Source organism: Sorex fumeus, unplaced genomic scaffold (assembly GCF_029834395.1).
Source record: "Sorex fumeus unplaced genomic scaffold, SorFum_2.1 ptg000063l, whole genome shotgun sequence".
Lineage (NCBI taxonomy): Eukaryota > Metazoa > Chordata > Mammalia > Eulipotyphla > Soricidae > Sorex > Sorex fumeus.
In genome coordinates, this window is record NW_026606120.1 from 34,372,323 (window position 1) to 34,383,505 (window position 11,183).

Here is an 11,183-nt window from a genome sequence, read left to right on the forward strand (position 1 = left end):
CTGAAATTCTGTCTCTCCCCACCAAATCTACTTAATCTACCAGTTTTTCTGCCTAACTAATGTATTCCTCTTTCCTTCAAACCCCCATATCTAATAATCTTTTCATTTTACCTTCAAAATACACCTCCTATATATATACTATTTCCCAAGTCTCACCACAACTCTGGTTCAGTAGCAATGGCCTGTTCATACCATAATCATTATAATAGTCTCTTGCTCTCTGTCCACCAATTGCACAGTTGAATCTGTATTACACTTATAACAATATCTAAGCTCTTCATAACAATATCTAAACTCTTTACCAGGTTACCAGGACCTTTTTTTTTTCTTTTTGGGTCACACCCAGCGATGCTGATACTCAGGGGTTACTCCTGGCTCTGTACTCAGGAATTACTCCTGGCAGTGCTTCAGGGACCATATGGGATGCAGGGGATTGAACCCAGGTCAGCCACATACAAGGCAAATGCCCTACCTGTTGTACTATTGCTCCGGCCCCTACCAGGACCATTTATGACCTGAATCTTATTCCTTATGCCTTGCCTTTGTTTACCCATGCCAGAGACATCAGCCTTCTCTCAATACTACAAATACATTAACAATCTATAGGATTGAGGAAATGACTCAAAGGACAGAAATGCACGCTTTGTATGTGGAAATCTGAGGTATGATTCTTGACTCAGATGATCCGTGGTCCCCCCTGCATCTTGCCAGATATGACCCACCCCATCAAAAGAATTCTCCAGCTCCATAGCCTTCTGCATGTTTTATTCACCCCACCACCATCCTTTCACCAGTTCTTGGGTCACAAGATCTTTAGAAAACCTGTGAGAGAGTACAAAAGGTAGGGTGCTTGCCTTACACATGATTGACCCAGGTTTGTTTTCCCAGCACCCCATGTGGTCCCCTAAACCTACCAGGAGTGATCCCTGAGCACAGCCGATATGACCCAAAGAACTCATAATAGACATCTAATAAGATACTTTGTGAATGTATTTTATAAAGTTAAATGTTTATTTTTTGTGAGTCTTGAATATCTTCTAACATAATTCAATTTTCCTTGTTCGGAGAAGACCCTAAATCATTTAAGGCCCTAAATTATTCTCTTTTATTTGAAAATTAAAATTTTGTATCCTATTTAATGAAGTTTTCCAAAGTTGTTCACCTGCTTTTATCAGACATACATCCGTACACAAATTTTCTGAATAGAAAGCTGCTTATGTAGTTTAAAAGAATGTAATAGCAACCAGAGCAGTGGTACGTGTTTGCTTTGCATGCAGCAGACCCAGGTTCAATTCCTGGCATACCCTATGTGGTCCCTTGGTCTGCCATGAGTGACCTCTGACCACAAAGCCAGGAATAAGCCCTGAGTACCGGCGGGTGTGATTGAAAATGAAAAAAACAAGTAATAACCAGTTTCAATTACCCATATGTGTGTGTATGTGTGTGTGTGTGTGTGTGTGTGTGTGTGTGTGTGTGTAACTTCTTTTTTTTCTTCATCACTGGTAAAATATCTGTGTATGAAGACTATGTTACTTTATCACATGAATAATTTATTAACCAAAGTGGCTTTTTTTTTTTTTTTGCTTTTTGGGTCACACCCAGCAGTGCTCAGGGGTTACTCAGGAGTAACTCAGGAGTTACTCCCAGCAGTACTCAAAGAACCATATGGGATGCCAGGGATCAAACCTGGGTTGGCCTCTTATAAAGCAAACGGCCTCCCGGCTGTCCTATAGCTCTGATCCCCAAGGTGACTTTTTAACCTCTACCATATTCTAAGTTCTGTGACAGATTCTGGGTTTACTGAGCAGAATAATATAGATTCTTGACCCTCAAGCATCCCACAGCTATGGGAGAAGAGACTTATAAATAGAACTGGCACATCAAAGTGGACAAGCATTTTTTTTTAAACGAGACAAAATATAAACAAACAAAAATAACAAGGAGAAAACATCAGTCAGTAGAACAGGTTATGAGCATGCCAGAGGCTTAACTGAGAATGTATTTTACAGTCTTCCAAGCACCACCAGGAGCAGCCCCTAAGCACAGAGCCAGAAATAAGCTCGGTGAGGCCCAAAAACAAAAACCAAAAAAGAAAAGGAAAATAAAAATTAAAGTCACAGGGCTGGAGTCATAGTACAGGACATAAAGTGTGCATGGAGCTGATTCTGGTTCAGATCCCCTGAGTACAGCCAGGAGTAAACTCTTAGCATAATTGTCTGTGGGCTGTAGCCCCCAAAACAAAGCCAAAAATACCTATGAACTTCTCTAAGACTTTAAGAGTGGGAGAACTAACCACTAACGAGAAAATTTAAAACAATTCATATATAGAAGATCCCTGACAACTTACGGTAGTTCATTTAATGAGTTTCTAGCGATAGCACAGTGGTAGGGCGTTTGCCTTGAGTGTAGACGGCCCGGTCGAGCCGGGTTCGATTCCTCCACCCCTCTCGGAGAGCCTGGCAAGCTACCGAGAGTATCTCGCCCACACAGCAAAGCCTGGCAAGCTCCCTGTGACATATTCAATATGCCAAAAACAGTAACAACAAGTCTCACAATGGAGACATTACTGGTGCCTGCTCGAGCAAATCGGTGAACGACGGGAGGACAGTGCTTGTTTAACTTCATAGTGGTCTGATGGTTTGCAAGTAGTGCTCAAACCATAGTTGGAATGTTTGATTGAAATTTTTCCCAGTTGTCCAAATGCAGCGGGATTCCTTCCCTTGAAGCTGGCAACAGGCAACACAGGTGTCAGTCAGCAAATAGTAAAAAGCAGTGCTTCTTCCAACGGCTTTTGAAAGGAATTGATTCCTCTTGTATCCTGCTTCCCACAAAGAAGTTCAGCTCAAAGCTTCAAATATTCTTCAAGCCCAATGCCCTTGAACTGTGCCTGTTAATGGTGAAAGACCATTACTTTTCTGGATTTCACTTTAAAGGCAGTAGTCAGTCGACTATGAAAGATATTCATCACTTTATTATGAAGTAGACTATAAAAGATTATTTTGCTCACTGATATGAAATTTAAGAGTTCTAGGCACATTAAAGAAGGTTAAGCTAAGCTATGGTGCTCAGTTGGTGAGGTATACTGAATGCATTTTGTTTTTGTTTTTGTTTTGGGGACCACAACCAGAGGTGTTCGGGAGAATTTGAGGGGGTCATAAGTAGTCCCAGGAATCAAGCCCAAGTTGGTCATGTGCAAGGAAACCCCTGCCCGCTGCCCCAGCCCCAAAGTTATGTTATATTCTTTATTGTGGGGCCACACATAGTGGTGCTCAGGGCTGACTCTGGCTCTAGACTCAGGAATCACTCCTGGAGGTTCTCAGGAAACCATATGTTGTACTGGAATGTAACCCAGGTCAGTTTGCAAAGCAAGTGACCTATCTGATGTACTATCTCTCTGGCCCACTAAATGTTCAAGATCCGATTCAGATGTACCCAGGGATGTCTCCCTTGACTTCCTCACTCAGAGTTAAGCATTTCTCTTTTTGCTTTTATTGCATTTTTAAAATGAAACCTAGGTCTTACATATATGTAGTAAAATGCATAGATCTTCAAAACATGATTTTAATCTTTTCATGTGTACCTAGGATAACCCCTGGATAACCACCATGCTAATCTAGGTAAACGGTATCTCCAAATCCCTAGAGGTTTCCTACCATATCTTGTTCTATCACTATAGCTCTAGTATTAACTTCTATTTCAGCTGTTACCAGTTGACTTTTCATTGTTCTGAAATATCACATAAATAAATGGAATAATATAATGTGTGTTCTCTGGGCCACATCTGACAGTACTCAGGGGCTTTCAAAAGAGGGCCACCAATCTCCCATATGGAGAGTACCACAGGATGCTCAGAAGTTTGGTGTGACTATGGAGCAAGATTATGGTGGCCTAGGGGCTTGAACAGAAAAGTTAGATGCTGGTACATAAGCCAGTGGAATATATCCAGTCTGGTAAGGGTGAAATAAGGAGGGGGGCAATGGAGAAATGGTGGAAATGGCTGAGTCCTGGCTCTAGACTCAGGAATCACTCCTGGAGGTGCTCAGAGAACCATGAGCAGAACCATGTGATTTGCACTGGGTCTCCAAAGAGCCCACATTCTAGAGAGGAACAGAATGGATAGGGGTGGCTGTTGTGCAGAGAAGTCTTGATGCTTGGGAATGAAAGAAACATGAGGTATTTTTTATGGGTGGGTCCTCTGACTCATAAAGACATTTTAGCTCACGAGGCCGTTCCTCCTAGTTCCTTTTGGTCACATGAAAATGAGCAAAGGGTGGATCATCAGGAGTGTGCCCCCAAAAAGCCTTCAAGAGGATGTGGAGGCACACACATGCGCGTGCATGCCTAAGTGACCTTTTCATATACACAGAGCCTCCCGAGCCCTCATCAAGAGTCCTGAAAGAGGAGCCGACTTCAGTCTGGCCTTTCGAGAGTCCCTGGGGAAGCTGCAGGAGTGCAAGCCCACTCTGAAGAGCCCTTGTCCAAGGTGTTTATTTCCCTCCCTCTTTGCCTCCAGTTGCAGGTAAGCAGACATAAAAGATCCTGGGGAGAGGATGGCCAGGGACAAGTATGCCCTAGCAGTTAAGAAAGGCAAGTGCCAAATTAAATGAGTGGGGGCTCTGCCATTTAACTGTGGGACTTCAGACAATGTGGTGAACTTTGCCTAGGGGCCACTCTTGGAGGTACTCAGCCAGTCAACCAAGGTTCAGTACTGGGGCCCTGCGGTGCCACTAGGGGGACCTCCTAGTGATTCTCAGGAGGCCATATGTCAGGTGCATACAAAACATAGCATGTCCCCTAATCCCCAGAATCCCCCCCCACACACACACACACACACACGAGCTGTGCTTATGGCTTACACTTGGCTCTGTATGTAGGGATCACTCCTGGCTTTGTTCAAGGGACCATACGGGGTCCTGAAGATCAAACCTAGGTCAGCCACATGCAAGGCAAGCACCTTATCCATTGTTCTATCTTACCGGCTCCTCCTCAATTTGAACTTCGTGTGTGTGTGTGGGGGGGGGGGGGGGCGGGGGGATGGAGAGAGAGAGAGAGAATGCGAATGCAAATGCAGGTGGATTGGGGAGAGTACCCTCACCTAGAGATGCTCAGGGGCCACTGGGGGACACAGCCTAGGAGTCTCACATACAAAGCATGCACCCTTATGCTTTCAACCTCCTCCCTGGACCTACGTTCCATGTGGTTTTTCTTTTTTCTTCTTGGTTCTTGGGCCACACCAGGGAGTGCTCAGTGATCTTTCCTGGTATTTTTCAGGGTCTACGTGTGATACCAGGGATTGAACAAAGGTTGGCTCCATGCAAGGCAAGCATCCCAACACCTGTAATATCTCTCCATTTCTTAACGGTCCTTCTGTGTTCCAATATATTTTATATTTCCATTAAAAACTCTTCCCTGGTAGAAAAAAAATTTCGTGGAATAATAAAAGGTGTTGTTTTGGTATTCATGTCTCGGTTAGCTATAACAGAAATAGAATAACTCAAAGGTGGAGCATTTATGAATAACTCAAAGGCATTTCTGAACAAAGGTTTCTCAGGCCCTTGGTACAGGCAGCAGTTCCCAATCACCAGTCCATAGAATAAGGACTGTGTACTTTAGTTTCCTGCCAGACTGTGACAAAGCTGTTTTCTGGATTCAGACATTAGTGCAGCAAGACAACTGCCCAGATGAAAAGTATAAACAGATATGTATATGCACATCATTTGGTGCATATTTTAATATTGCTTTCTCAAAAATTCAAGATGTTGGGGCCAGGGAGATAGTAACAGGATTAAGGTGCTTACCTTGCATGAAGTGAACCCAAGTTTGATCCTGAGCGCCATATATGGTCCCCAAATACCACTAGGAGTGATCCCTGAGTGCAGAGCCAGGCCTTGTAAGACCTACCATCAGGTGGACCATCCCTTCAAAAATAATTGTTAAGGTGTTCTGTTATTATCAATTTTTCTTAATGTGATATTTCTGGTTATTTTTTTTCTAAGGGTCAATACCCAAAGAACTTAGGGGTGACTCCTCCTACAGTGCTCAGAGGTTGCTCCCTGTGGTGCTTAGGGGACCAGGTGGTCCTGGGGTTGGCTATTTCCCTGGTCCCATCAGTTTTCATATAAGTGTATGATTTTATTTTGTAATACTAGATTTTTAAAAAGAATACACAAGCTCCTCTTATAAATCCTAAAAGGCCCTCCCGTCGATCGTCGATTTGCTCGAGCGGGCCCAGTAACGTCTCCATTGGAGACTTTATTGTTACTGTGTTTGGCATATCGAATACTCTCGGTAGCTTGCCGGGCTCTCCGAGAGGGGCGGAGGAATCGAACTCGGGTCGGCCATGTTGGCTGCTTGTAAGGCGAACGCCCTACCCGCTGTGCTATCGCTCCAGTGGGCGATAAATCCTAATTTTAAAAGAAATCTGCCTTCGAGATTCATGAAATATTTCTCCTATTTTCATAGCCTAAAGGGATAAAAAGGTTGAAAGATACTGGTCTAGAGCACTATTTCTCAACTGAGAGTCGATGTGACCCCCTTGAGGCTCCCAGGATATTTCAAGGAGATCACAGGTGAAAAGGAAGGGAGCAAGGTTGGAAAAGGGCTCAGATGGGACAAAGGTTGAGAAACACCCGACCAGAGCACATTCCTGAAAGGCTCGCTACACTGTGTCCTCACTTGGGGCCCTGACAAAGTGGCAGTCCTCTGGGAGGGCGTGGCTTAGAATTATCACTGGTTTCCCCAGTCAGACGACTAATTCGCTCCACCACGTAGACACATGCTGTACTCACTGACTTGGTCTATGGAGGAAGGCAACCCATACAAGCACTTGCCTTACAACTGTGGATAGAATGTGGAAAGAATTGTTTTCCTCCAGATCCTCCTCCTGAGAGCTGAGCAGGATATAGCCAGAGCCAGCAGAAAGGGGCCTCTGGGGCTGGGCAGGCTGGGGGAGGAGGAGAGAAGGAACCATCATCTCTGCTGATTCCTGATTCCCACCTCCTCCTCCAGGCCTGCATACCGGGATTAAAGGCCACTGTTCTTGGTTATTTTATGCTCACTCCCCCCTGGGGCACAGAGACTTAAACTTCTGTCATCGGGGGCATTGTCTCTTTCTCTATGAGAAACGGCATAGGAAGAAAACATTCTGTGGGAAGGCAGTGCCTCACATGGAAATATATTGGGAATCGTTGTAGGAAGGAGAGCCTTGAGCTCTAACCTGAATGAGGGAAGGCAAAGTCCCCTAAGCTCTGGGACTAATAGGGAGAAGGGACAGGAGTGGGACCCCACCAATTGCCTGCTTCACATGGGCTCTGACACAGATCTCTGCTATAAACTGCAGTCTGAGCAAAGAGAAAACACACAGTTCCATCAATGTTTTTTTTGTCATATATGGAGTTTACAAGTTGTAAGCCATTTTTAAAAGGCTATGATTAAAAAACAACAAACAAAGAAAACATTTAGGCTAGTAGTTCCTGACAAGGAGTCCAGGAAAATGGTAGGATTAGAGGGGCATAGCTGGGACTTCAATAGTATCATTGATAACAACTTAGGTCAACTGGTTCTATTCCCAAGGAAGCTGTTTAATTATTCCACACAACTTTCAAGTAAAAATATGTGCATTGTACTTAACTCCATCAGCTCAAATACCTCACTATGTATGTATGCATGCGTGTGTGTGTGTGTGTGTGTGTGTGTGAGAGAGAGAGAGGGGGGGGGGGAGAGAGAGAGAGAAAGGGGGAAGGGAGGGAGGGAGGGAGACAGAGGGAGAAAATAAAGACTATTCCTAATTATGTGCACAGCAATGTGGAAAGGCAGCATCAAAGCCCTTAGGGGAGACAGACAGTATCTAATTGTAATATGTATCTTATTGGTGCCTCTTGTTGGGAATCAGTAGTCATGGCACTGATTTAATTTTTAGACCCACACTGATCAGAGTCTTCCCAAATTATTAGTCCTCTTACTAATAGGACATTACTAGTTCTATACTAATTCATCATTTAAAAAGCAAGTCACATTACTAGTCCTGTAGAACATTACTAGTCCCATGCCATTCATAATTTAAAAACAAGTCACTGAAATTCAGAAGAGGATAAATGGGGCCCGGGAAGTGCCTCAGTGGCTGAGCAGTTGCCTTGGGTGAGGGCCTGGGCTCCATCTCCAGTCCAGGCCAAATAATAGCAACAAGAAAAAAGAATTGGTTATAAATGCAGACATTTTAGAATTTATCCAGAAATGACATTTAAATGTCTAATTTCAAAGCTAGGAAATTAAGCACTTGTCCACTGTAGCACTGTCCTCACGTTGTTCATCAATTTGCTTGAGCAGGCACCAGTAAGGTCTCCATTGTGAGACTTGTTACAGTTTTTGGCACATCGAATATGCCACGGGAGCTTGCCAGGTTCTGCTGTGCGGGCGGGATACTCTCAGTAGCTTGCCGGGCTCTCCAAGAGGGACGGAAAAATTGAACTCAGGTCACTTTTAATGTTTAAAACTAAGGGTGTTTCTGTTCCAGTGAAGCAAAAAGAAAATTTAAAAATAAGCAGGAATAAAACATAATACTGGGGCTGGAGCAATAGCACAGCGGGTAAGGCATTTGCCTTGCACGCAGCCGACCCAGGTTCAATTCCCAGCATCCTATATGGTCCCCCAAGCACCACCAGGAGTGATTCCTGAGTGCAAAGCCAGGAGTAACCCCTGGGCATCGCCGGGTGTGACCCAAAAAACAAAACAGCAACAGCAACAACAACAAAAAAGACATAATAGAGAATGTCAATTCGAATAAGATACCATATGTTCTACTGACTGTCCCCATTGAGTGGCAGGATTCTGATCACCATTAAGAGAGAATTTTTTCTTTTTTTTTGAAATTTTTTTTATGAAGTTGTTCATTACAAATAATGTTCAACACCAATTCCACCACCATGCACCCTCCCACCACCATAAAAGGAAAATGTGTGAAGACTGTTGTATTTCACCCTGGTGCCATCTATGCCCTTATATAAGAGATTACAAGCATGCATATTAAAACCAAACAAATGTGTGCTACTTTTGGTACATCAGTGAGCTAGAGGTAAGAGGATGTTATGTGTTTCTCTCTTCCAGGAGCCTTATTTCATAGTCTCTGGGTCTTGGTCACTGGTGAGATTACATGGCTCTAGGGACTGCCAAGCTACTGGAGAAGTGGGGAACCAGGTGGGAGGATGCCCAGTCCCGTTCTGAGTGGGCTTAGAGATGTCAGTCACGGGTCCCGCATACCTGGGTTTTTCTGCAGGTTCCCCTGTAGGTAAGCTGGTGGAGAGCGGCCTTGAGCATGGTTGGAGTTGGTTCTGGAGGTTTTTGGCTGCCAGGGTGCTGCTTGTGGCAGGGAAGGAAATTCAACCCGCCCTCCTCCAAGGTACCCCAGTGAAGACAGCCTGGCGGGGGGTCAGGATGTTCTGTCGAGAATTTTATTTTCAAAGAGCCTCATTAAACTGCAAGGATGTCCATTAAATATTCATTTTAAAATAAGTTAACCATTGTTAACCAAGGCACCAGGATTTACAATACCATTAATTATGCTTATGGTATGATAATTATGTATCCTTCCAACATTATACCCACAACTAGAGAGCCCACTTCCCTCCACTGGTGTCCCAAGAGCCCCTCCCATATTCCCCCACTACTCCCTACTCTCCGCCCCCCCCCCCCACACACACACACAACAGTGTAAGCTATGTAAGCTTAGTTCTATAATCAAAGTTTCTAGTTCTGATGACTTTGGTCGCTTGTTGTTCCCTTCAAGTAGGAACTATGTTACTTTATATCTCACAAATAAAAAAAGATTTCTGAAAGTTTGTTGTGGTTTTGGTGACACCTACACACATACAGATGAATAACACTAAACTGAAATTCCACAAAATTGTAAATAAGTGATAAGTTGATTTTTAAAAAACTCAAAAGCTGTATCTTTCTCTCAAATGCCAAGTTAAGCACGCCAAAGGAGAAATCATGCTGTCAAAATAACCCACTTAATTCACCCAAACATTTCAAGCCCACCTTTATTTTTTTTTCTTTTTGGGTCACACCCAGTGATGCTCAGGGGTTACTCCTGGCTTATGCACTCAGGAATTACTCCTGGCGGTGCTTGGGGACTATATGGGATTCTGGGAATCAAACCTGGGTTGGCTGCGTGCAAGGCAAACGCCCTACCCACTGTGCTATCGCTCTAGCCCCTCAAGTCTACCTTTTGCTGAATTATTTTTTATTTCTTTTTAATTTATTTTTGGGTTTGGGTTTGTATCTGTCTATGCTCAGGGGCTTTTCCTGGCTCTGTACCCGTGACTGACATCTCTAAGCCCAATCGCACCAAATCTCAGCAATCAGATTTGGTGCCAGGATTGAAATACGAGTTTTGGGATGCAAGAAAAAGTGTTTAATCCCCAAAATGTCTTTCCTGACCCCTTTTCTTTTTCACAGTGCAGTCAGGTGGGTAATGTCCCAAATGCGTAACAAATTTAAGGGAGGCACATGTCACACAAACATGTGAATACCCAGTTACCATGCTTATGAACCAGAAAAAGATTCCCCTTTTCTTTTTTAAACAAAAGAAAGTAGACAGAAGTATGTTGGGAAATGCTGTCACTATCACTGCCCTCCCGTTGTTCATTGATTTGCTTGAGTGGGCACCAGTAACGTCTCTATTGTGAGATTTGTTACTGTTTATGGCATATCGAGTACGTCACAGGGAACTTTCCAGACTTTGCCCTGCGGGCGGGATATTCTAGGTAGCTTGCCGGGTTCTTGGAGAGGGACAAAGGAATCGAACCCGAGTTGGTCGTGTGCAAGGCAAACTCCCTACCTGCTGTGAAATGCTAACTCTCCATATTCATGTACTGACACTGTGTAATCCTTGAGCCCAATATTACAGAGAAAGGAGAGGAAGAAGCTAGAATCCTGTGCCCTCCTGCATAGGCTGAGCACCCTCCAGCTTCCAGCAGAACTGAGGGAGTAGGTTTTTCTTTTCTTCCACAGAACATGATGGTTGTTGATTCCATAAAGTTCTTGTTGAGACAGGGAGGTATAGAAATGAATTTGGAGCAGAAAAGGATTGAGATTCCTTTGGGGGGAGAGGTTGGGGTTGGGCCATACCCAGCTTTCCTTAGGGATTACTCCAGGCTCTGTGCTCAGAAATCGCTCCTTATTGT

The 11,183-nt window shown here is 44.0% G+C and overlaps 1 protein-coding gene and 1 non-coding gene across 3 annotated transcripts in view; one reads left to right on the plus strand and one right to left on the minus strand.

The window, feature by feature from the left end:
• UBXN7 (UBX domain protein 7) overlaps window positions 1-5,387 on the plus strand; it is a 98,660-nt gene extending 93,273 nt beyond the window's left edge. The window contains exons 12-13 of one of the 2 annotated variants that reach the window (XR_008794242.1): window positions 4,367-4,519; window positions 5,272-5,387. The gene's annotated coding sequence lies outside the window, so the exon portion shown is untranslated. The remainder of the gene's footprint in view (window positions 1-4,366; window positions 4,520-5,271) is intronic. The other variant, XR_008794243.1, reaches the window with a different exon arrangement.
• A 5,071-nt stretch (window positions 5,388-10,458) lies between these two features.
• Window positions 10,459-10,561, minus strand: LOC130036375 (small nucleolar RNA U13). Its single transcript, XR_008794406.1, has one exon. It is a non-coding gene; the product is annotated as a small nucleolar RNA U13 (small nucleolar RNA).
• Between the last annotated feature and the right edge of the window lie 622 nt (window positions 10,562-11,183).